The 27,365-nt window shown below is 43.0% G+C and overlaps 1 long non-coding RNA gene across 2 annotated transcripts in view; it reads left to right on the forward strand.

The window, feature by feature from the left end:
* LOC148777899 (uncharacterized) overlaps nucleotides 1-27,365 on the forward strand; it is a 130,770-nt gene that overhangs the window by 10,567 nt on the left and 92,838 nt on the right. For both annotated transcript variants that reach the window (XR_016037383.1, XR_016037384.1), the window contains exon 3: nucleotides 16,683-16,713. This is a non-coding gene — a long non-coding RNA (uncharacterized LOC148777899). The remainder of the gene's footprint in view (nucleotides 1-16,682; nucleotides 16,714-27,365) is intronic.

Raw genomic sequence — 27,365 nt, forward strand, 5'->3', positions numbered from 1 at the left:
AGAAGCCAAGTTTCAGACAAAACATGAATGAGACTTTGATGCTATTGAGTGTCTGAGATGAGCCTTCTGCACTGAGCCATGTAGTGGAGGTGGAGGATGAGAAAGGAGACACATTTTTAATTTGTCTGGGAGGATGTCAGAGGAGAGAGGACCGTATTTGCCAGGTGAAGCTTAAGGCAACAAGCCTCGAAAGTCCCCCTGTCCCAGCCCCCATGCTAAGACGGCGCAGCTGAAGAAGAGCGGGATGGGGTGGCGTGTGTACACAGTCTCCTCCCAGGGCTCACCCACAGGCATGAGGGAAGTTGCGCAGAGCAAGTTACCAGCGAGGGTGGGGCATTGACTGGCAGCCAAGGAGGAACCTGGAGAAGACTTGGAGCGTGGCTGAGGAGGACCCACGATGACTTGCGTGGAGGTGGTGACTGCAGGAGAGGAGGGAGGCACCAGGCACTTCTGCGTGCAGAGGGAACTGAGGTCTGTGAAGCACAGGAGGATAGGATGAGTCGTGTAAGCAACGAAACCAGCCTGAGAGGAGCCCACTGGAGAATGGCTGGCGGACTGTATTCCTGTGGATGGTAGGCCAGTAGACTGCCCGGCTTAGCCTGGGAGACGGGTGGACACAGTTACCAGGCATGCCGGCTGCTGTGTGTTTTACTAGATTATATCCAAAGTGTTATTTTTGTTTTTTTCTTTTTTTGCCCCATCACATAGCAAGTGGGATCTTAGGTCCTGGGCCAGGTACCAAACCTGCAGTGGAAGGGTGAAGTCTTAACCACTGGATCGCCAGGGAGGTCCTCCAAGGTGTTATGGAAACCTAGCCACACGTTTCAGAGCCTTCCTGGGAACAGACCCCCATATCACTTGCTACTTAATATTAAACTGTAATCTTAAATTATTCAATTATATTTAGTCTGTAACTTTTCCTCTTGGGATTTGAGTTATCTGGCTGTTTGTTCTACCGTTTAAAAAAACAAAAACCAAACCACCATCTCCTCCCGCTAAACCACCACTGGTCATCAAGCTTCTGAAATTGAAGAAAGAGGAATGAAGAAAGGGGGAGTTAAAGCCCTGAAATGGAGAAATAGTTCAGAAATAATATTTTCTTAGCAATAAAAATACTGTCTTTTTTTTCTGTGCATGTAAGCAGCTTTGCATACATCCCCTCGATTGATCCATGTAAATTAGGCTATTACAGATGAGGAAGAAGAGACTCAGATTTCTAGATTGAAGCTCTTTCTGCTGCCTTTATGTTCAGAAACACAGTGCCTAGAGGTGTGTGCGTGTGTGTACTGTGCATGTGTTGGAGGTGGGGGAGAAGGTGTGGGGACTGAAGGCAGATTTTTCTAGAGGAAAATGTCAAAACAGCCCAATCACTCAACAAAGCCATGATGAATGAAGGAATAGTGATTTGCTTCAATAACTCATGAGGATCTGGCTTTAGATATACAGATAATGGCCCTTTTAATTCCCATTTTCCTTATGACATCATCACTTACTATTCGTCAAAATGTTCTGGGAGGAAAACTCCAGAGCTCAGGCCAATGATTGTGGAGACTCTTTTGAAAGAATATTATGCTTCACTCTGCTCAAGGGTACATGGTACACTGTAGGACCTAGAGGAATCTACACTAGGTTTACAGGCTCTGAGGGACATATGGACTCTTCTGTATCTTTTCCTTTTTTTGAGTAGCAGAAGCATCCCCCTTGACTGGGTTCTTAGTGGGCCTGTCAATCAAGATGCCCCTCCTTGGGTCAAGGGTTGATCACATGATCCACTCTAGGCCAATCAGATTCCCTCTCTGAAGTTGGAGTCTGGACTGAAATGTTCAGGTGGACTGAAATGATTCACTTTGAGGGAGACATCTTGAAGAGAATTTGGTCGTTATTTCCGCTACCGAGATCTTCAAAGCTGCTGTTTCCTCCTTGGGGCCTGATACTTCTCTATTTCTTTTGACTTGAGAAGTTACCACGTGCCCTTCTAATTTACTGCTTTTAGTTTAAGTCACCCAGAGTTAATTTTGGTTGCTTCAATCTAAATATCTCTAACAGGACTTTCCTAGTGGTCCAGTGGTTAAGACTCTGTACTTCCAATGTTGGGGGCAGAAGTTAGTTCCTGCCTGTGTCTTAGAGCAAGAAAGAAAGAGGAGGGGAAAAACTCAGGCTTCCTTCATTGCACAACATTAATAAAAAAAAAACTCTGGCAAGTACAGCAGTAGTACAGTGTTGCTCAGTATTTTCTTTGTTGTGGGCAGTCTTCATATTATATGCAAATACTTTGTACATTTGCTAACTTGTGGAGAAAAAGCCCTTTTCAGGCAGAAGACAAGCTGGAGCCAGGTTAAACAGTTATTAAAGTGTGGGAAATCTGAGCTCACCGGAAAACAGTGGGTTCAAGAAGAGAAAAGGTAGTTATAAAGATGTCTCCTGGAGAATCCCAGGGATGGGGGAGCCTGGTGGGCTGCCGTTTATGGGGTCACACAGAGTCAGACACTACTGAAGTGACTTAGCAGCAGCAGCAGCAGCATTGGTCAAGAACCCTGTGTAGGGACTGTTTACAATAGCCAGGACCTGGAAGGAACCTAGATGTCCATCGGCAGAGGAATGGGTAAGAAAGCTGTGGTACAGATACACAATGGAATATTACTCAGCTATTAAAAAGAATACATTTAAATTAGTTCTACTGAGATGGATGAAACTGGAGCCTATTATACAGAGTGAAGTAAGTCAGAAAGAAAAACACCAATTCAGTATATTAACACATATATATGGAATTTAGAAATATGGTAACGATGACCCTATATGTGAGATAGTAAAAGAGACACAGATGTAAAGAACAGACTTTTGGACTCTGTGGGAGAGGGTGGGATGATTTGAGAGAATAGCATTGAAACATGTATATTATCATATGTGAAATAGATCGCCAGTCCAGGTTTGATGCATGAGACAGGGTGCTCAAGGCTGGTGCACTGGGATAACCCTGAGGGATGGGATGGGGAGGGAGGTGGGAGGGGGGTTCAGGATGGGGAACACATGTATACCCATGGCTGATTCATGTCAATGTATGGCAAAACCCACTACAATATTGTAATTCAGTTCAGTTCAGTCGCTCAGTCGTGTCCAACTCTCTGTGACCCCATGAATCACAGCACGCCAGGCCTCCCTGTCCATCACCAACTCCCGGAGTTCACTCAAACTCATGTCCACAGAGTCGGTGATGCCATCCAGCCATCTCATTCTCTGTCGTCCCCTTCTCCTCCCGCCCCCAACCTTTCCCAGCATCAGAGTCTTTTCCAGTGAGTCAACTCGTCGCATGAGGTGGCCAAAGTATTGGAGTTTCAGCTTCAGCATCAGTCCTTCCAATGAACACCCAGGATTGATCTCCTTTAGAATGGACTGGTTGGATCTCCTTGCAGTCCAAGGGACTCTCAAGAGTCTTCTCCAACACCACAGTTCAAAAACATCAATTCTTCGACGATCAGCTTTCTGAAAAGTAATTAGCCTCCAATTAAAATAAATAATTAAAAAAAATAACCCTGTGTAAGGTTGGAGACCAGGTCAAGTTTGATCCATCTATGGCCAAGAGAGTTTAGGGAGAACTCTTGTTGGGACAAGAATAGATCAGAACTTCTTAGTCAGCCTCTACCTTGGGCAGCGTGTGTGCTGGAAACAGGTCGGACACCAGTGACTGCTATAGATCCTAGGCTCCCTGAGTTAGACTGTTCTCCCAGCCTGAATTGGACGAGACTCTGGGACTGTTCTGTGAACCTGCCATTGTTTATCAGGACATAGATCTTGTCCTGATAAATAATTGCTCCTGCTTTATAGTCAGTCTCTGCCTTCAGGAAATTGTCTCAGATTTGTGACACTCATTTGTTTACTCATTCAGTAAATATTTATTGAATGCCAGTCACTGATATTGATGCTAAGAACCTAGTGGTACAGAATAGATACACTTCCTTTCTCAAGGGGATAGTAACTACAGAGATGGGGAGAATGATATTAAGCATATAATCAGATAGAAATTTATAATTACAAATTGTACCATGTGCTAAGCAGGAATATTACAAATTGTGATCAGGATATAACATGTGATGATGTTTTACTATCAAAGGAAGGGCTATGGAGAGAGACTTTTCCCTGTAAAGAGGGTTCACCAACTTTCATTCTGATGGTAATATCTTTGCATTTTATCCAGGAGGCTTTGTGCGATACATTCTGTAAGACACAGTAGATTTTTGTGTTGACTTTATGTATAGTAGGTTGTAACTGAAAACTGAAGGCAAGCTTTAAGAAGACCTCTTGGGCCAATGATGTGTGTGTGTTCAGTTGCTCAGTTGTGACCAACTCTTTGTGACCCCATGGACTGTAGTCCTGCCAGGCTCCTCTGTCCATGGGATTTCTGAGGCAAGAATACTGGAGTGGGTTGCCATTTTCTTCTCCAAGGGATCCTCCCAACCCAGGGATCAAACCCGAGTCTCTTGGGTCTCCTGCACTGCAGATGGATTCTTTACCACTGTGCCACCTGGGAAGCCCCTTGGGCCATTTGGTGGGCATTAAATCTGGTTTAGAGACAGGGGACATAAACTTGTGAATCTAAGTTTCAACAGGGAAAGTGATTTAAAACTCATTAAAGTTGTGTTTGGCCATGAAGAAAGAATAGATATGAGGCTAATTTCATGGGTGCATCATAGGAATTTGGAGGTCTCAGCTGTCATATGACATGTTGATATGACTAAATAAAAAAAATTATTTAATTTTAATTGAAGGATAATTGCTCTACAATATTGTGTTGGTTTCTGCCATACATTAATATGAATCAGCCATAGGTATATATATATCCCCTCCCTCTTGAACCTCCCTCCTGCCTCCCACCCCATCCCACCTCTCTAGGTTGTCACGGAGCTTTGGTTTAAGCTCCCTGAGTCATGCAGTAAATTCCCACTGGCTATCTGTTTTACATATGGTTATATATGTGTCTTCATGCTACCCTCTCCATTCGTCCCACCCTCTCTTTCCCTTTCCCCCACTGTGTCCGCAAGTCTGCTGTCTGTGTCTGCATCTCTGCTGCTGCCCTGCAAACAGGTGATATAACCAAACTTCCCAAACACATTGTAGGTGCATCTGTTATCCTGAAAGAAATGACCAAACCTCACCTTTTTACATTTGTTCAACATGTTAGTGATTTGACCGTCAACTGAAGACCGTCTTTAAGGGCAGGACACTCTGTGAGGTACACTGTAACTACCAGAATATATATGGGATCATCTAGAATGAAGCAGTTTTGCTATCTAATAGGAATCTATGTGGTGCATAAATAAGATCTTGCTGCTGCTGCTGCTGCTAAGTTGCTTCAGTCGTGTCCGACTCTGTGCGACCCCATAACTGGCAGCCCACCAGGCTCCACCGTCCCTGGGATTCTCCAGGCAAGAACACTGGAGTGGGTTGCCATTTCCTTCTCCAATGCATGAAAGTGAAAAGTGAAAGTGAAGTCGCTCAGTCGTGTCCGACTGCGACCCCATGGACTGCAGCCTACCAGGCTCCTCCGTTCATGGGATTTTCCAGGCAAGAGTACTGGAGTGGGGTGTCATTGCCTTCTCCAAAATAAGATCTTAGACTTTGACAATCATCCTGAGTGGCTGAGAAGTCTTTGAAAGAATGCTTTAGGTGCCATCTTGTGGTCGGTATTATGAATGTATTGAATTCAACTCATCTTCAACTTTCCAGAAAGATTGTTAAAAAAGTTTATGAGGTTCCCACCAGCTATTTATTTGGTGCTCTATGATGACATAGATCGGAGAAGGCAATGGCACCCCACTCCAATATTCTTGCCTGGAAAATCCCAGGGACGGTGGAGCCTGGTGGGCTGCTGTCTATGGGGTCGCAGTCGGACACTACTGAGCGACTTTACTTTCACTTTTCACACATTGGAGAAGGAAATGGCAACCCACTCCAGTGTTCTTGACTGGAGAATCCCAGGGACGGTGGAGCCTGGTGGGCTGCTGTCTATGGGGTCGCAGTCGGACACGACTGAGCGACTTCACTTTCACTTTTCACTTTCATGCATTGGAGAAGGAAATGGCAACCCACTCCAGTGTTCTTGCTTGGAGAATCCCAGGGACGGTGGAGCCTGGTGGGCTGCTGTCTATGGGGTCGCACAGAGTTGGACACGACTGAAGTGACTTAGCAGTGACAGCAGCAGATGACTTAGGTGGTTGGGATGGGAGTAGGTGGGAGGGAGGTTCAAGAAAGAGGGGATATATGTATGCATATGGCTGATTCACTTCATTATACAGCAGAAGCTAACTCAACATTGTAAAGCAATTCTATTCCAAAAAAAGATAAAAGTTTGTGAGGACTTCTGGGCTGTTCAGACTTAAAACCTCACCCCATAGAACTAGTGTCTTAAAAGGAGTTTACATTATTTGGCTATGACAAAGCCTTGGTTTATTAATCGGTTCTCTTTCTGTGTCAGTTGATAGACACCTGTTACAAATTGTCTTAAACAAGAAAGGTGTTATCTTGTAGAACTGGGGAAGCTGCTGCAGGAGCCAAGGCCTTGGAGGCTAATTCCAGGTCCTATTGTCACCAGGACCTGCCCTTCTGTTTCTCATTTCTGTTGGGTTTTATCCCCTCTTGCTTCAGGGAAGAGTGCTGCTAGAAGTCCAGATTTCAAATAATTTCTTCGTTGTGACTCAGGTACAGATAGAAGAATCTTGAAGGAAGGACTTTGGCCCAATTTGGGTCCCATGCCAACCCTGGTACCAATCATGCCATAAGGGGAAGGGGGCACCCTGAACAGCCAACTTGAGTCTGTGATCACCCCCCATGGTTGGGGGTGGAGGAGAAGGCACCTTAGCAACATGAATATGTTACCATAGTGATGGGACCTGTGTGGATGCTTATAGGCAAATGAGCAAACAAAAGGCACAACCTGACCCACTACAACTCACTACTTGGAGCCCAGCACACATCCAAACCCTTCCTCAAATCTGAAAGGGCCAAAATACTTTAACTATCCTGAGTACATGCAACAGCACAAACTTACCTCCTCTTCAAGCGGAGGCAACTCAAAGACATACTGAGTTGACAAATTCAACACCAACAAGTTCAGGATTTCTAGACAATGTACATTCCTCTTAGGTCCAGATAGAGTGTCCAATCTTAACCCAACAGTCTGTTTCCATTAAGAAAAAAAAAAAAAAAAAACTCAGCCACAAAGTCAGTTCACTTGAGTTGATCTGTTTTGGGTTCCCTTATCTTTGAAATTTTCCTAAAGAAAAAAAATCCTCTGAGAAACATTTTAGTAAGTCAGACACTTCAGAGACATTCAATCATGTATTCAAATAAACAGTTATTTGAACCTCTAATGTTTGTCAGTTATTATTTTAGCTTCTGGGAATATGTCCCTGCTTTCTCTGAACTTAAAAATGTGAAAAATAATTACAATACTAAGCAGTAAGGGACTGTGATTGCAGAATGAATCGCATATATGTTCAACTTGTAGCATTTTTCAGAATTCTGTATATTTCACAAGTGGTCTTTATGGAAAATTAAAACCACTGAAATAAGAGAATCTCATTGGTACAGAGAATAGGGATACATATCAATAGAACCTCAAAGAGTTAGCCATATTACTGGGAATAATTTCAAGTGAAAGATACTTGGCAATGGTTTGTCCTAAAAGATTGAAGCATTTTCTTCTTCTTTTGAATTTTTCTAGTCTTTTGTTCCAAACAGAGTTTGTTCACTTGAGGGCTGATGAATCATGAAACAATGTTGAATCAATTTACATTATTCATTAATTAGTTTCAGAGCTCATTATCTTGTTGGTGTTTCTAATTTAAAGCAAATTGAATGATTTATTTTAAGACATACATTTAGCTTAATGATTAGAGAAGAAGGATAGAGTAGTGCTTAAGAGCATGGGTTTTGGCACTGTGTTGATTAAGATCTGAATCCTAGCTCCACTCTTATTAATTGCCTGCCTTTCAGCACATTTTTTAACCAAAGCCTCCATTTTCTGATCTGAGTAATGGGAGCAATACCAGTACTCACCTAATAAGATTGTTGTGAGGGTTTGATAAACGTATAACAGAATTAGTAACTGGTGCTTTCCTGGCTCAGACAGTAAATGATCTGCCTGTAATGCGGGAGACCTGGGTTTGATCCCTGGGTTGGGAAGATCCCCTGGAAGAGGGCATGGCAACCCACTCCAGTATTCTTGCCTGGAGAATCCCCATGGACAGAGGATCCTGGCGGGCTACAGTCCATGGGGTTGCAAAGAGTTGGACATGACTGAGCGGCTCAGCACAGCACAGCACACACATCCCTCACTGATTGAGGGTTGCTTTGGGGGTGTTAACTCCCTGAAACCTTTGGCTGACCATTTTGTACTCAGTGGAAATCTTTAGTTGGGGAGACGCAGGTATAGTTCTTGGTATAGAAAAGCATCGGTGTGGCTGGACCTCTCTGTGGAGGCCATGAGTGACTGAGTGTGGGCTGGGGGGATTTGGGTGGGGTACCAGAAATGTGTGCTAGAAACTTTTCCGTGAACCCCTCTTAACTATGTTGGGTGCCCTCACTCTATGGTTCCACAAGCTCTTTTTTTCTTTAAACTTTTAATTTTATATTGGAGTATAGCCAGTTAACAATGATGTGATAGTTTTAGGTGAACAACAAAGGGACTCGGCCATGCATAAACATGTATCCATTCTCCCCCAAACTCCACTCCCATCCAGGCTGCCACATAACATTGAGCAGAGTTCCACGTGCCGTACAGTAGGTCCTTATTGGTTTTCCATCTTAAATATAGCAGTGTGTACAAGTCAATCCCAAACTCCATAACTATCCCTTCCTCCCATTCTTCTCCCATGGGAGCCGTAAATTCCTTCTCTAAGTCTCCACAGATTCTTGTTTCCTCCTTTATAAAACCTCCCACATTGTACATGTCGCCTATTCTTTCTCCTGGGCTGTCATCTCTGTGTGTGCAGGGACGAGATCCACGTTGTTCGCTGTGGTGTCTCCAAGCCTAGGTGATCAGTAAATATTTGTTGACTGGATATTCTGATCAGGAATAAATAAATGTTCATGGCAAAAAAACTAACTATATGAATATTAATAAAGCAAGTTTTTGTACTTTGTGTTTTCTACACATAGAATAGTAATGCTGAACTCTGTCAACACAAAGACATGAATGCTTGGTTTGAATCCATCTGATCTGGTGTCAGACTTGAAGGAAACTTGTCTTTTACAATTTTATGTAAATGTAAAAGTAGAGATCATGGAAAAAGTAGAGATCAGATATTTCTTTCTCTTAAACAAATATGGTAAGCAGGGAGTAGCTTCCATGAAGGTAAGATGGAATAAAAATGTTATTAAGTTTGAAGTATTTTTAAAATTTATTTGTTTTTAATTGGAGGATAATTGATTTATAATGTTGAATTAGTTTCTGCTGTACAATGAAGCGAATCAGCTATGTGTATACATATATCCCCTCCCTCTTGAGCCTCCCTCCCACTCCCCATCTCACACATCTAGGTCATCACAGCACTGAGTTGAGTTCGTGCTATACAGCAGCTTCCCGCTAGCTGTCTATTTTAAACATGGTAGTGTATATTGGTTGTATTTGTGAAGTTACTTGTCAAAGTTTCCCAAAGGGAGTGTGCATGCAGGTTCAGTTACTCAGTCATGTCTGATTCTTTGCAACCCCACAGACTATAGTCCGCCAGGCTCCTCTGTCCATGGGCTTTTTCCAGCAGGAATACTGGAGTGGGTTGTCATTTCCTCCTCCAGGGGATCGATTAAACCCGAGTCTCCAGCATCTCCAGCATCACCAGGTGGATTCTTTACCACTGAGTCACCTGGGAATCTCATTCCCAAAGCAAGAGAGTTCAGCAATTTTGGACGAATTTTCAAGGCTGAGAATACAGTGGCGAAATGTGACAAATCTGCCAGTAGGTGGTGTGTTTCACGAAGCAATTGAGGTGGTATTTTATTTTGCTTTTGGACTGTGTTTGAGTTCACATTAATCTCAAAGTGAACTGGATTAGTTTCTGGAGGATTGATAAGATTTTAGCATCAAGCAAGCCATAAGGGGAGAAAAATCAGTCACCCTCTTCCACAAGCAAAAATTCAGAGGGAGATACAATCTTTGCAGTTCATACAACTACAGCCAGTAGTGTGGGGAAGAAGAAATACATGGAAATGACGGTGTGTACAAGTCTATCCCAAATTCCCTAACTATTCTATCCCCATATCCTTCCCTGGACAGGTAGTACACACTGCTGTATTTAAAATGAGTGAGCAGTAAGGACCTACTGTATAGCACAGGGAACTCTGCTCAACGTTCTGTGGCAGCCTGGATGAGAGAAGCATGTCAGGGAGAATAGACACATGTACATGTATGGCAGGATCCCTTCTCTGTTCACCTGAAACTATCACAACGTTGTTAATCATCTATACCAATACAAAATGAAAAGTTAAAAAAATAATGGTAATTGTAAGTTGGTTATATCCTCTTGTGTGGCCTGAACAATTCCAATTTTGAAAACTATTTTGGACAGGCACATATGCCAGGAATAATTCAGATTTAATGGTTAGTTCTGCTATAGGGTTAAGAGTTGTTTCAATGTACAGTTTTAAGATGAACTGGGAAGTATTTGACTTAGCTTCGTGAAGCACCACATGGAAGTGAAAGTGTTAGTCACTCTTTTGTGTCCGAATCTTTGTGGCGGTATGGACTGTAGCCCGCCAGGCTCCTCTGTCCATGGAATTCTCCAGATAAGAATACTGGAGTTGGTTGCCATTTCCTTCTCCAGGGGATCTTCCCAACCTAGGAATGGAACCCAGGTCTCCTGCAGTGCAGGCAGATTCTTAACCGTCTGAGCCACCAGGGACTTGACTTTGTGAATTACCACCTAAATACATATAAATTACCACGTAAATACCGCATTTATGCTTGCAAGTTATTACATTTAAAAATGAGTCATACAGTAATTTTTAATACTCTGATATGTGTAACTTGACAAACTGCTGAGCTATCTTAATATTTCAGTTGAATTTAATAAACATGTATTGGGGGTCTACTATGTGCCAGGCAGTCTGCCAAGTACTGGGAATCCGCAAATTAGTAAAACGGAGCCCTTCCTTCCATGTCAGCCTTCAGCCCAGCTGTTTGCAGACTGTGGAGACTCTGCTTCTCCTCCGTCACAGCTAAAGGTCTCAGTCCAAGGGCTGTGGTGCAAGCAGAGGAGCCAGTGCTCCAGTGCTAAATCCGTGCTCCCTTCTGTAGCGAGGTCCCTGCTTCTCTCACACAGAAACCTTGCCTAGTCAGGGGCTGCAGAGGAGTTAGAAGTGTTCGCCCTCTGATTATGCTCCAGTAGTCATGTATGGATGTGAGAGCTGGGCCACAAAGAAGGCTGAGCATGGAAGAACTGATGCTTTCAGACTGTGGTGTTGGAAAGGACTCTTGAGAGTCCCTTGGACAGCAAGGAGATCAAACCAGTCAATCCTAAAGGAAATCAACCTTGAATATTCATTGGAAGGACTGATGCTGAAGCTCCAATACTTTGGCCACCTCATGCAAAGAGCCGATTCATTAGAAAAGACACTATTGCTGGGAAAGATTGAAGGCAGGAGGAGAAGGGGAGGATGAGATGGTTGGATGGCATTACTGACTCAATGAACACGAGTTTGAGCAAACGTCTGGAGGTGGGGAAGGTCCAGGAAACTTGGCATGCTGCAGTCCATGGGATTGCAAATAGTCAGACACGACTGAGTGACTGAACATGTCTCTTGTACCACCACACATTTTTGTTGTTCATTTTTTAAAAATGTTTTTACCATTTTTAAAATGGGTTTGAAAGTGGTTTTATTTTTTATTTTGTTTTGGTTGTGGCACACAGCATGTGGGATCTTACTTCCCTGACTAAGGATGAAATCTGCAATACCTATATTGCGATAGCAGAGTCTTAACAACTGGACCACCAGGGAATTCCCTCTCACCCTGCAAACAGGGAAAAAATATGGTCATTTTGGTTGTATATTGAAATCCAGTGATAGGTTAAAAATACTCATGCATCACACTTGAATTTTATAATTATATCCTTTTCTAGGATGCTTGTAGAAGGTTCAAAGACATGGCAAAAAGGTCAAAGTCATATTCTAGGAGAAGGCTTGAAAATGACACCTCTTGTGCCAAGGCTCTAATTAGATTGTCCCCAGGTTTATCTGCTCCTCATCATCTAGAAAGATTCAGAAGGTAAAAGTTGCCCTAGGCAGTAGCAGAAAGATGCCCAGTTACTTTTTAGGAATCAGAGCTTTTAGAAGAAATGAGCAGCAACCATTTTGAAATGGGTCATAGAACAAAGACATCTTTGAAAACACACAGTCCTGGTTCAGATCCCAACTTAACCACATGTCAGCTCTGTGATTTGGGGTAATTTATTTAACTGCTGTGAGCCTTGGTTGTCTCACTTAAAAAAAATAGGAATTATAATTCCCAGCTCATAAGGTTGTTGCAATGCTTGAAATAGGATAATACATGGGAAAGCAACTATCATTCCTGGCGTATGAGGCAGTCAAGAAAATTTTAGGATTACTTTTTCCCTCTTTGGAAGGGGGTATGTGTGGTCAATTGGGTTTCCCTGGTGGCTCAGTGGTAAAGAATCTGCCTGCAATGTAGGAGATGCAGGAGACATGGGTTCGATCCCTGGGTTGTGCAGATCCCTTGGAGGAGGGCTTGGCAGTCCACTCCAGTATTCTTGCCTGGAAAGCCCATGAACAGAGGAGCCTGGCAGGCTATGGTCCAGTGGGTTGCAAACAGTTGGACATGACTGAAGCGGCTGAGCATGCATGCATGTGTGGGTGGTCAGTCACACAGTCATCAGACAATGTATAAGGATGTTTGGTATCAAAATGATGTCATCACCATTGGCCCATCATCTCTTGGTTTGCTAGCAATGCTCCTCATTTTGGTGGCAATGTCAATAGACAATTTCATTGTCTATTGAAAGTCAATGGGCAAAGGATTTCAAGGGCTGATTCTGAAAGTGTGCGTGTTTGTTGATGCTCAGTTGCTCAGTCATGTCTGACACTTTGCAACCCTATGGACTGTAGTCTGCCAGGCTCCCCTGTCCTTGGGATTTCCAGGCAAGAATACTGGATTACATTGCCATTCCCTTCTCTAGGGGATCTTGCCAACCCAGGGAATTGACTCTTCTCCTGCATTGGCAGGTGGATTCTTTACCCATGAGCCATCTGGGAAGCCCCAAGTCTGAAAGCATCCATAGGCAATCCAGAGTGGAAAGAGACCATTTATATTTTCCACACATGTTCTTGTAACTGGTAAGCTGGAAAGCTGGCATTCTCAAAGAAACTGATGAGATGACAGGTAAGGGTGGGGCATCCCAGAGCCTTCTCATTTGCTGTGTGATCCTCAGCCTGCTTGGCTTAAATGAAGTGAGGAACAGTTTCTCTTCAACTGCCATGGACAATATGGGAGCCCGACTGCTTTTGTTGCTGATGAAAATATTATGGCCTCAGTTCCCTGTAATCAATTTACTGCTTTATGGACCTAAAGTCCTCCAGAGAATTTAATAAATTCACATAATGTTTCTAAGTGCTGCATTGTGCATTTGGAGCGCTGATTTAGCTGACAAATGTGAAAAATTCGTGTAGCTAGACAAATCCCCAGTGATTAAATATGTGTAGAAGCTAAAGAGAGCACGTTGCTCCGGAGAAGGTCAGCATGAACATACGGCAGAGATCCTTCTCTCGTGATCAGCTTCGTGTCCCCCCGTTCTGACAGTTAATACCATCAGACTGAATATTTGCAGGGGGGTTTCCACTTCCAGCGGGGGTGCCCTTTTCGTTCCCTAACCACTTGCAGCTTCTGATCCGGGCAGAGCAAAGAACAACAAAATAAGGCAATGCTGGAGTGTGTGACAAGCATGGTACCCACTGGATTTAGATAATGAAATGGTCACTGAATTATGGACATTTGACCCCAAAGATGTCAGAGTTTTCTAAGGGAGATTTTTATGGGCTAATATCACAGGTCACTTGTTTAAAACTGCTTTCACTTAAGTTGTATTGAATCTTTCTGCACATCTTTTTCTTTCATTCTAATTTCTTTCCTTAAATTTACCAAAATAATAAATATTAAACAACTTTTATTGTTCAAGATAATCTCTTTATTGATGTACATATGAGCATTCTGCCTAGTTATAATCAAACCATCGATTGCTTTGTCTTAAAAAATACCATTTTATATTCCATTTTTTCTCCTTAATGTTATTTCATACAAGCAATAATGTTATTTTATATCCATCTAGATGGGCCACAGAGCTGTGGTTTCAAATAGCTTTTTAGCATTGAATTTCTGGAACTTATCTCTTAAAGTGGACAACTGCTGTGCGCTTCAAAGACCACTGTTGTTCACAATTACTGCAGATTTTATTGCCTGACTTTTAACTTGAATTTTGATTTTCAGCTTGAGCTATATTTAGGGTTTAGCTTCCCTGGTGGCTCAGTCAGTAAAGAATGCCTGCAATGAGGTAGACCCGGGTTCAATCCCTGGGTCAGGAAGATCCCCTGGAGAAGGAAATGGCAACCCACTTCAGTATTCTTGCCTGGAAATCCCATGGACAGAGGAGCCTGGTGGGCTACAGTCTATGAGGCTGAAAAGAGTTGGACATCACTGTACAACTGAGTGCATGTACACACACACACAATTTGCCGTTTTAGCCATTCTTAAGTGTACAATTCCATGGTACTAAATACATCCATAATGTTGTACAGTCATCACCACCATCAATCTCCAGAGCGTTTTTCATCTTATAAAACTGAAATTCTATACTCATTAAATAGTATTTTTCATTCGTCCATCCCCTCAGCCCCTGGTAATTACCATTCAACATTTTGTCTCTATGAATTTTACTCAGTTCAGTTCAGTCGCTCATTGTGTCCGACTCTTTGCGACCCCATGAATCACAGCACGCCAGGTCTCCCTGTCCATCACCAACTCTCGGAGTTCACTCAAACTCATGTCCATCGAGTCGGTGATGCCATTCAGCCATCTCATTCTCTGTCATCCCCTTCTCTTCCCGCCCCCAACCTTACCCAGCATCAGAGTCTTTTCCAGTGAGTCAATTTGTCGCATGAGGTGACCAAAGTATTGGAGTTTCAGCTTTAGCATCAGTCCTTCCAATGAATACCCAGGATCGATCTCCTTTAGAATGGACTGGTTGGATCTCCTTGCAGTCCAAGGGACTCTCAAGAGTCTTCTCCAGCACCACAGTTCAAAAGCATCAGGAATCTTATGGTATTTGTCTCTTTGAGACTGGTTTATTTCATCTTAGCATAATATCTTCAAGGTATGTCATAATTTTCTTCCTTTTTAGGGCTGAGTAATATTCCATAGTATGCATATACCACATTTTGCTTATCCTTTCATCCAATGATGGACACTTGGATTATTTCTGTAGCTGTATTTTTTGTATTTGTTAGTTGGGAAAATCCAGAATGGAGTCATAGACCATTTGCAGTGACACTGTAGCTTCTTGGGGATGCCTAGGATGGAAAACCACTGCATAAGCGATTTTCATTTTTAAAGACCTTTTGGTAAACTCTGACCTGAATGGCAGCATGATGCAATGCTCTTATAAACAAGATGTTTAACTGTGAAACTCTCTGTCACCCAGATATTAGCAGTAGATGGTAAGAAACGGAAAGTTTGGGGGTTAGTGAAGGTCTCTTTCAAGAGGACAGGAGTTGTTAATAAACATGCTTTCTAGGAGTTCCACTTTGTATGGAGAATGGCACCATGTGACATATCTAACTGTAGTGTATTCCTGTCACCCATCTTGAAATGGTCATGCTTATACCAGGCAGACAAGATTCTCCATTAAGACTCAAATTGTAAACCCTTGTGATGTTGTAATTTTATTTTTGCACTCTTTTGTTGCTGTCACTCCTGATAAGTATGTCTCTATACTTGCCATGTTAAATTTGTTGCCAGTTGTAATATATAAAACACATACCTCTATATGTACACATTTTTTCATTTTCTAAAACGAACATCATAAAAAAGACAGAAGCATGACCTCAAAAGGCAGGATACAGACTCAAAATATTGTACAGCAGCTTCATCTTTTTATTAGATTTTCTGTGTTTTCTCCCCCCTAGTTGCTGGATAAAATCCATACAAATGAAATACTGGCTCACTCAGTAAATAATAATGAAAAGGTAAATTCATTTTACAGAGAAGCCAGTACATGTAAGACATCATCTTGAATGACTGTGATTTTCTTGAACTGATCACCAGGCTATTATAGTCTCTCAAAAATAATATCTGGCTTTTAGGCTCTCCAATTGTGTCTGCGACCTCTCCTTAACCCTTTGGCTCTTAAGAAAAATTGATTTTTTTTTAACCACGTGCACTGTATGCTGCTAAAATTACATAGGTGCCATTTGGCTCACATCACTTTGGTGTTGGAAGAGTTGACAGTACATGCCAAAGGTCTTCTTTCTGCCATCATTTCCCCCTCAACTACAATTCCCAACTATTGCATCTTCAATAGTTATGAAGATATTCATATATAATATGAATAACTAATTCTAATTATTTTTTAAAAAGAAATAGAAAAGAAATACCTTTAGGACTCAAATTTTGTTTTCTTTTACAGTTTGTTTTGGACTTCCTTGGTGGCTCAGAAGGTAAGGAATCTGCCTGCAATGCTGGAGACACAGGTTTGATCCCTGGGTGGGGATGATCCCCTGGAGAAGGCAATGGCAATCCACTCCAGTATTCTTGCCTGGAGAATTCCATGGACAGAGGAGCCTGCCAGGCTATATATAATATGTTCATGGGGTTGCAAAGAGTCAGATATAACTGTTTTGTTTTCTTTTTAAGTTTATCTTGTAGCTAATTATGTGTTGAAACCTATTTTAGATTCCATCTTATGTTTTTTGAAAAAGTCCAAATGTGTGTGTGTGACAGTTTTGTTCTTTCCTCACTATTCTCTCAGACTGGTGGGAAGAACTACATTTAAATAGATGTTTATGTGCCAGAGACGATGACTGAGTGACCAGCTATCTTGGTTTGCTTAAAATGGAGGGATTTCCCAGGACATGAGCCTTTCAAGGCCAAACTTGGGAAAGTCTGGCAAACCCAGGTGAGCTGGCTACTCTGGAGAATGGGTTTATTCTGGATTTGCTACTGGGTGAGAGAAAGGTCAAATTCAACTCAATAACAGTTTTTCTGAGCAATTTCTATGTAAAGGGCTTCCGAAGGCAGAAGGTTAGCAAAACAAATAGGCTATCAATGAACTTTCCACCTGGAGGAGCTGGGGAGTCACATGTCCAGAAACCAGAGGTCGTGCCAGTACAAGCCAAGTGCCAGAGGAGCAGGCACACAGGCCATGGGCATCCAAAGAGGGAATGGCCCCTCAGAGTGGTCTGTGCTCAGATAGTCCTCTTCTATTCAGAAATAAAACCCCCAGGTCACTACAGAATGGGCTTCCTGGATGGCTCAGTGGGTGAAGAATCCACCTGCGATTCAGGAGACACAGGATACGTGGGTTCGATCCCTGGGTCAGGAAGATCCCCTGGAGGAAGGAAATGGCAACCCACTCCAGTATGCTTGCTTGAAAAATCTCATGGACAGAGGAACTTGGTGGGCTATAGTCCAACGGGTCACAAAGAGTTGGATATGACTAAGCACAAGCACACACCACAGAAGGCCGAGCCGAATTTGCTCTGCGATACAGCGGGTTCCCACCAGCCAGCTGTTTTACACTTGGGAGTGCACACATGTCAGTCCCAGTCTCCCAATTCATCCCACCCCTTCCCCGACCTCTTGCCCACATGCCCATTCTCTATGCCTGTGTCTCTATTTCTTCCCTGCGAATAGGATCCCCTGTACCATTTCTCTATATTTCACATATATGCATTAATATAGGATATATTTGTTTTTCTCTTGGGGGTGAAAGGGAAAGCCAAGAGGGAAGTTATATATGTATACATATAGCTGATTTCTGCCATAAGGGTAGTGTCATCAGCATATCTGAGATTATTGATATTTCTCCCAGCAATCTTGATTCCAGCTTGTGCTTCTTCCAGCCCAGCGTTCCTCATGATGTACTCTGCATATAAGTTAAATAAGCAAGGTGACAATATACAGCCTTGACGCACTCCTTTTCCTATTTGGAACCAGTCTGTTGTTCCATGTCCAGTTCTGACTGTTGCTTTCTGACCTGCATACAGGTTTCTCAAGAGGCAGGTCAGGTGGTCTGGTATTCCCATCTCTTTCAGAATTCTCCACAGTTTACTGTGATCCACACAGTCAAAGGCTTTGGCATAGTCAATGAAGCAGAAATAGATGCTCTTCTGGAACTCTCTTGCTTTCTCCATGATCCAGCGGATGTTGGCAATTTGATCTCTGGTTCCTCTGCCTTTTCTAAAACCTGCTTGAACATCTGTGAGTTCACGGTTCACATATTGTTTAAGCCTGGCTTGGAGAATTTTGAGCATCACTTTGCTAGCGTGTGAGATGAGTGCAATTGTGCGGTAGTTTGAGCATTCTTTGGCATTGCCTTTCTTTGGGATTGGAATGAAGACTGACCTTTTCCAGTCCTGTGGCCACTGCTGAGTTTTCCAAATTTGCTGGCATATTGAGTGCAGCACTTTCACAGCATCATCTTTCAAGATTTGAAATAGCTCAACTGGAATTCCATCACCTCCACTAGCTTTGTTCGTAGTGATGCTTTCTAAGGCCCACTTGACTTCACATTCCAAGATGTCTGGCTCTAGGTCAGTGATCACGTTATCATGACTATCTTGGTCGTGAAGATCTTTTTTGTACAGTTTTTCTGTGTATTCTTGCCACCTCTTCTTAATATCTTCTGCTTCTGTTAGGTCCATACCATTTCTGTCCTTTATCGAGCCCATCTTTGCATGAAATGTTCCCTTGATCTCTCTAATTTTCTTGAACAGATCTCTTGTTTTTCCTATTCTGTTGTTTTCCTCTATTTCTTTGCACTGATCTCTGAGGAAGGCTTTCTTATCTCTCCTTGCTATTCTTTGGAACTCTGCTTTCTGATGCTTATATCTTTCCTTTTCTCCTTTGCTTTTCGCCTCTCTTCTTTTCACAGCTATTTGTAAGGCCTCCTCAGACAGCCATTTCGCTCTTTTGCATTTCTTTTCCATGGGGATGGTCTTCGTCCCTGTCTCCTGTACAATGTCACGAACCTCCGTCCAGAGTTCATCAGGCACTCTATCTATCAGATCTAGTCCCTTAAATCTATTCCTCACTTCCACTGTATAATCATAAGGGATTTGATTTAGGTCATACCTGAATGGTCTAGTGGTTTTCCCTACTTTCTTCAATTTAAGTCTGAATTTGGCAATAAGGAGTTCATGATCTGAGCCACAGTCAGCTCCTGGTCTTGTTTTTGCTAACTGTATACAGCTTCTCCATCTTTGGCTGCAAAGAATATAATCAATCTGATTTCGGTGTTGACCATCTGGTGATGTCCATGTATAGAGTCTTCTCTTGTGTTGTTGGAAGAGGGTGTTTGCTATGACCAGTGCGTTCTCTTGACAAAACTCTATTAGCTTTTGCCCTGCTTCATTCCGTGCTCCAAGGCCAAATTTGCTTGTTACTCCAGGTGTTTCTTGACTTCCTACTTTTGCATTCCAGTCCCCTAGAATGAAAAGGACATCTTTTTTGGGTGTTAATTCTAAAAGGTCTTGTAGGTCTTCATAGAACCGTTCAACTTCGGCTTCTTCAGCGTTACTGGTTGGGGCATAGGCCTGGATTACTGTAATATTGAACGGTTTGCCTTGGAAATGAACAGAAATCATTCTGCTGCTTTTAAGATTGCATCCAAGTACCGCATTTCAGACTCTTTTGTTGACCATGATGGCTACTCCATTTCTTCTAAGGGATTCCTGCTCACAGTAGTACATATAATGGTCATCTGAGTTAAATTCACCCATTCCAGTCCATTTTATTTATTTATATTTTTTAGGCTTTTAATAAGGCCTTTATTGTGTGATTACCCTTTAAATGGCAATGAAAAAGGTCTTTTGTTTTTAGTGGAGAAAAAACATTTCGATGGAAAAGTAATCTCAGCAAGAATGGAATCATTTCATTTTCTGACCAGGAGGGAAAAAAAAAAAGAGTAGAAAAAAAAAAAAGAGAAAGAAGATCTTTCCTAGGATGTGGGAGGGGGTATTTAAATTCAAAGGAAAGTTTGCATGAAGAAATTTAACCTGCACTTCCAATTAGAAAATATTGACAGATAACTGTTACGGTGTGGAGGGTCTGGACCCTGGTGTGTGAGAGAGAGAGATCCATGATAGATGTTGTATAAAGAACTTATCATTTAAACAAACAAGAAAAAAGATGAAAAAGCACAGGCTGAATGAAATATTTGTCATGGTTTTATACTTTACAGGACGCCATTCTGCACTGGTTCTTTACTGTTTCTGGTAAAACTGACGTAGAACCATTAGTTTTCCCTCTGAAACACGTAGATGCTTTGTTGGCCCTGTCTTTTGCTTTTCTTTTTCTTTTTTTCTTTATTTTACAATATTATATTGGTTGGTTTTGCCATACATTGACATGAATTCACCCCAGGTGTACATGAGGGGGCGAATTCAGGAGGGGGATCTCCAGTCCATTTTAATTCACTGATTCCTAGAATGTCTATGTTCACTCTTGCCATCTCCTGTTTGACCACTTCCAATTTGCCCTGATTCATGGACCTAACATTCCAGGTTCCTATGCAATATTGCTCTTTACAGCACCAGACCTTGCTTCTATCATTGGTCACATCCACAACTGGGTATTGGTTTTGCTTTTGCTCCATCCCTTCATTCCTTCTAGAGTTACTTCTCCACTGATCTCCAGTAGCATACTGGGCACCTACCGACCTGGGGAATTCCTCGTTCAGTATCCTATCATTTTTCCCTTATGGCAGAAAGTGAAGAGGAACTCAAAAGCCTCTAGATGAAAGTGAAAGAGGAGAGTGAAAAGGTTGGCTTGAAGCTCAACATTCAGAAAACAAAGATCATGGAATCTGGTCCCATCACTTCATGGGAAATAGATGGAAAAACAGTGGAAACAGTGTCAGACTTTATTTTTTTGGGCTCCAAAATCACTGCAGATGCTGATTGCAGCCATGAAATTAAAAGATGCTTACTCCTTGGAAGGAAAGTTATGACTAACCTAGATAGTATATTAAAAAGCAGAGACATTACTTTGCCAACCAAGGTCCGTCTAGTCAAGGCTATGGTTTTTCCCGTGGTCATGTATGGATGTGAGAGTTGGACTGTGAAGAAAACTGATCGCCGAAGAATCGATGCTTTTGAACTGTGGTGTTGGAGAAGACTCTTGAGTGTCCCTTGAACCGCAAGGAGATCCAACCAGTCCATTCTAAGGGAGATCTATCCTGGGTGTTCATTGGAAGGACTGATGCTAAAGCTGAGACTGCAATACTTTGGCCACCTCATGCGATAAGTTGACTCACTGGAAAAGACTCTGATGCTGGGAAGGGTTGGGGGCGGGAGGAGAAGGGGACGACTGAGGATGAGATGGCTGGATGGCATCACCGACTCTGTGGACTTGAGTCTGAGTGAATTCCGGGAGTTGGTGATGGACAGGGAGGCCTGGCGTGCTGTGATTCATGGGGTCGCGGAGAGTCGGACACGACTGAGCGACTGAACTGAACTGAACTGAACTGATAGCTGATTTACTTTGTTGTACAATATTGTAAAGCACCTACATCCCGATTTTAAAAACGGAGTATGTTTAAAAAAATTAAAAACAGAAGAAATAAAATAACTATACCTCAGAAATGCCATGTAAATAACTATTTACTGAGCATCTGAGAAGGTAAAAAGCGAGTAAAGTCCTTGAGTCAGAAAGAATTTGTCATCAATTCAAGATGAGACTTAGTCATTATTGAAAGCTTTATTCAGCTTTATTGAGAACTCCAAAGATGGAAATAAATTGGAAGCTTTTATGTCTTCATCTCTAATACTGGGTGAGTAGTAGCCTGGGGAAACACTCCTGTAACCTTGAGAAGTGTGTCCAGGTTGAAATAGGCTTGAATTTGAGGGAAGGGAACTGTGAGCTTGACCAAACAGGCCTCCTATCTGCAGAGAAGCCAGGCTGGTGGGGTGAGGGTCTTCAGGAAGGAGTCATCAGAAATTCAGTGGAGTAGACTATGGGTGGAAGGTGAGGATGGGCAGGCCCTGGTGCAGTTATGATGTTGCTGTGCAGTCCCTAAGTTGTGTCTGACTCTTTGCAACCCCAAGTATTGCAGCGGCTAGGCTTCCCTGTCCTTCATTATCTCCCGGAATTTGCTGAAACTCATGTCCATTGAGTCAGTGATGCCATCCAACGATCACAACCTCTGCCACCCCCTTCTTCTTTGCCTCCAATCTTTCCCAGCATCATGATCTTTTCCAGTGACTTGACTCTCTGTATCAGGTGGCCAAATTATTGGAACTTCAGCATCAGTTCTTCTGATGAATATTCAGGGCCGATTGTCTTTAGGATTGACTGGTTTGAAATCCTTACTGTCCAAAGGACTCTCGAGAGTCTTCTCCAGCACCACAGTTTGAAAGCATCCATTTTTTGGTGCTCAGCCTTCTATATGGTCCAGCACTCACATCTGTACATGGCTACTAAAAAAACACAGCTTTTTTATAGTAGATAGTGAAGCTACAGACCTTTGTAGGCAAAGTAATGTCTCTGCTTTTTAATACACCATTTAGATTTGTCATAGCTTTCTTTCCAAGGAATAAGCTTCTTTTAATTTCATGGCATAGTTATAGTTGCCACAAAACAAGGAGAAAGGAGGCTGAGTGTGGGATGTCTGTCCTGATTTTTGAAGGTGTGAAGAGTGGTGGAGAGGAGAATGAGGAGAGGCTAAGGGTGGAGTCAGAGAGTCCTATATTGGAATCCCTTTCCCAGGGCTTTCTAGCTGTGTAACCTTAGACAATTAACTTAATCCCTGCAAACCTCCATCTTTTTATTTGTGAACAGGGACATAATTCCTTCATAATAGTTAGTCATTAGGATTAAATAAGATAATTAAGAAATTTAGCTCAATTCCTCTACATAATTCTAAACACATAGTAGCTATGAACACTTTCATTTCTAATAGTAGGTCATCCATCTCATTGATGTCATCAAACTGTGGTGCTGGAGAAGACTCTTGAGAGTCCCTTAGACAGCAAGGAGACCAAACCACTAGGGAATCAATCCTAAAGGGAAATCGACCCTGACTATTCTTTGGAAGGACTGATGCTATAGATGAATCTCCAATCCTTTGGCCACCTAATGCAAAGAGCTCACTCACTGGAAAAGACCCGGATGCTGGGAAAGATTGAAGGCAGGAGGAAAAGGGGATGACAGAGGACAAGATGGTAGGGTGGCATCACTGACTGAGTTTGGACTTGAGTTTGAGCAAGCTCTGGGAGATAGTGAAGAACAGGAAAGCCAAGCATGCTGCAGTCCATGAGGTTGCAAAGAGTCAGACACAACTGAGCCACTGAACAACAGCCAAGTCATCTCATTCACTTGCCATGATTCACTAACACTTGGTACTTCTTTCTCTTATCATTTTATAGCATTTTCCTTCTTCCTGAACTTTTAATTGATATGTACTGTAATTCTGAGAACTGTTTTCTAGCTGAGACACAGATTGCAAGCATAAAGTATCCATTTGAGAAATTCCTTAGGATTGAAGTTTGACCTGTGTGACAAACCAGCTAATCCAAGATTTCATCAGAACCAGTAAATTTCTTCCCGGGACTCCTCTGGTATACAGTTAATTCTGTCCTCCAAGGGCTGTCTGCGGTCCTCAGCTGAGAACCAGGATGGAAAGTAGAAGGGAGGCCTCATGGATAGCTGTCAGTGCAGTACTTGCAGGGCTTCCCCAGTGGTGCTAGTGGTAAAGAACCTGCCTGCCAATGCGGGAGACATAAGGGACCAGGGTTCGATCCCTGGTTTGGGAAGATCTCCTGGAGGAGGGTGTGGTAACTGATTCCACTATTCTTACCTGGGAAATCCCACGGACAGTGGAGCCTGGTGGGCTACAGTCCATAGGGTAGGGAAGAGTCAGACATGAATGAGGAGACTTAGCACGTGCAGCAATACATATGATGGATGGGAGCAGCCTAGTGCACACAAAGCCACTCTGCCCAGTGTGCTCTGCTCTCCTCTCCCTACAGCAGTTCCGTTGACTTTCTGAGCCAGGGAAAGTCATCCTGGGGTCGAGGATTCATCCTTCTCAAGTGTTCTGGCGGGGATGAGAGCCAGAAGCAGGTACAATGAAGGCCAGGTTTGTGTTCAAGGAGAAGAGAGACACTTTGAAGTACCTGCCTTGGGCAGCAAAGCAAATTTATAGCCTATCCTCCTTACCGGGCAGCCGGAAACTGTACCCAGTCCAGATAGTAAATTTGCTGAATTCACCTTCACATGGTTGGATTCTGCTGCTAAAACTGGGGCGAATTCATATCAATGTATGGCAAAACCAACCAATATAATATTATAAAATAATTTGCCTCCAATAAAAAATAAATTAATTACCAAAAAAAAAGAAACTAGGAATTCAGTCTTTTAAAAATTATAGCTACAGCATTGACATATACACACTGCCATGTATCAAACAGATAACTAGTGGGAAGCATCGCTGACTCACTGGACAGGAGTTTGAGCAAAATCCAAGAGACAGTGAAGGGCAGGGAAGCCTGGAGTGTTGCAGTCCATGGGGTCTGAAAGAGTCAGACACGGCTTAGTGACTGAACAACAAGTAGGGAGCTGCTGTATAACAGAGGGAGTTCAGCCCGGTGCTCTGTGATGAACTAGAAGGATGGGATGGTGGTGTGAGAAGGAGGCTAAAGATGGAGGGATATATGCATGCATGTAGCTGATTCATATTGTTATACAGCAGAAACTAACACAGCATTGAAACACAATTATACTCTAGTTAAAAAAAATTACAGCTACAGACTGGGCTGAATGAGGTTATTCTCTGCTTAGAAGGTGAATATTTATGGTCACCTAATACCAGAAAACAACATTTAACAGCTGGTGGTGAAATTTGTGGGCTGGGCAAGCAATATGAGCATCAGCCGTGTTGGTGGCTGGGGTTCGGTGGTGTCGACAGAAGTAGATCTGTTTATAGTGCTGGGGAGCCTTTTGGGAGAGGCCTGACCCTGAATGAGGCAGGAATCAGGCTTCGTGAGCCCAGTCCCTGACCAAGTCCGGGGTAAGGTTTTGGGAGGACCATCGTTTGAATGGGCCTCCCTAGTGGCTCAGTGGTAAAGAATTCGCCGGCAATGCAAGAGTCATGGGCTTGATTCCTGGGTTGGGAAGATCCTCTGGAGAAGGAAATGGCAACCCACTCCAATATTCTTGCCTGGAGAATCCCATAGACAGAGGAGCCTGGCAGGTTACAGTCCATGGGGTTGCAAGAATCAGACACGACTTAGTGACTAAACTACCACCAGCACCATTATTTGAATATATTCTACCTAATAGATGAGTAGTGAAAAAAAAAAAAAGCTCTAAAGCAGAAGCGGACAGAGTCATGATGCTAAAACATCTGTTTGTAAGCAGACTAGAAGTGCTTCAATGATAGAACGTTCATAAGAGAAACAGACTCCTGTGATACAAGACCCCATAAGGCCATACTGCTGATGCAGAAGCTCAGAGGCTGGAGAGGAGCCCATTGTGTTGAGCTGAGGTGGGGATCTGTGAGGAGAGCAGTTTTGCCATGTAGCAAACATGGAGTTTACATCTACAGAATGGATGTTGCGGGTTGGATTCCTGGAAAGGTGACTCTAAACCAGCGGTTAATGTGTGAGTTTGTTAGGGGTGCTATTGGGAATCAGGACTTGCTGGGGAGGGATTTGGTTGAAGGAGGGGTTGCATGGCAGTGTGGCTACCCCCATGGCGAGCTCTGCAACTACAATAGTCCTTTGGAGTTGACCCCATTTGGGGCTTGGAGGCTGGATTTTCATGACCCTATGTCAACCAGTCATCAAATGCAGGTTGGCCCTGGGAAGTGGGTAAGACTGTGGCTGAGGTGGTTGCATTCAGCCAACTTGAGGGCAGTTCCCAAGGGCTGAGGATTGGTGGTGGGCAGCATGCCCAGGAGGTGGGGGGGATAAATCCTTCAGTCCTGAAGCTGAGATTTAGGTGGGATAGCACAGTCTGTTTCAAAGGGACTTACTTTTTTGAGAGACCAGTGAAATGTACTGAATGAAGTGCTTCTGGTTTGGGGAGATGGAAGTCAGTGTGACTATCAAACAAACTGAGTGCTAGGTCACTCAGTCATGTCCGACTCTTTGCGACCCCGTGGACTGTAGCCCACTAGGCTCCTCTCTCCATGGCATTCTCCAGGCGAGAATACTGGAGTGGGTTGCCATGCCCTCCTCCAGGGGATCTTCCCGACCTGGGGACTGAATCCACATCTCTTACGTCTCCTGCACTGGTAAGTAAGTTGTTTACCCCTAGCGCCATCTGGGAAGCCCAAGCAAACTGTAGTAATCCTCAGATCTGGGAATAAGGGACTGACTGTGTCTTTAAACTAAGCTTTATATCAGGTCAGATTAAAATGAATGAGCTCCAATCTGTTCCTATGGCCTTCTCATTCGGAGAAGAGCATACCCTAAGATTTCTCATTCAGTTCAGTTCAGTTCCATCACTCAGTCCTGTCTGACTCTTTGTGACCCCATGGACTTTAGCACACCAGGCTTCCCTTGTCCATCGAAAACTCCCAGAGCTTGCTCAAACTCACGTCCGTTGAGTTGGTGATGCCACCCAACCATCTCATCCTCTGTTGTCCCCTTCTCCTCTCACCTTCAATCTTTCCCAGCATCAGGGTCTTTTCCAATAAGTCAGTTCTTTGCATCAGGTGGCCAAAGTATTGGAGTTTCAGCTTTAGCATCAGTCCTTCCAATAAATATTCAGGACTGATTTCCTTCAGGATTGACTGAAGATTTCTCATACTCCAGTCTCTGTGTACTTCTAATGTTGCCTGGTGCTATAAAAATAATAGCAGTAAAGATAACAGCAATCACAATTAACACAAATTGAGTGTCACTATGTGCCAGCACTCTTCTAAATGCTCTATTTACTATTTTCTATTTAACCCTTACAATAACCCCATAAGGTAGGCGGTTTTATTATTCTCACTTTCAGGATGAGGAAAATTGAGGCTCAGAGTTTAAATAACTTGTTCAAGGCTATGTAGCTGATAAATACAGTGCTGGGTTGCAAAATCAGTCAGGAAAAGCAAAAGTGGAGAGATCAAAACCAAAGCAAGGTGGTCTTCAGAAGAGATGAT

The sequence above is a fragment of the Moschus berezovskii genome, chromosome 5 (genome assembly GCF_049115385.1).
Source record: "Moschus berezovskii isolate FMDL1 chromosome 5, NW_MosBer_1.0, whole genome shotgun sequence".
NCBI classification, from domain to species: Eukaryota; Metazoa; Chordata; class Mammalia; order Artiodactyla; family Moschidae; genus Moschus; species Moschus berezovskii.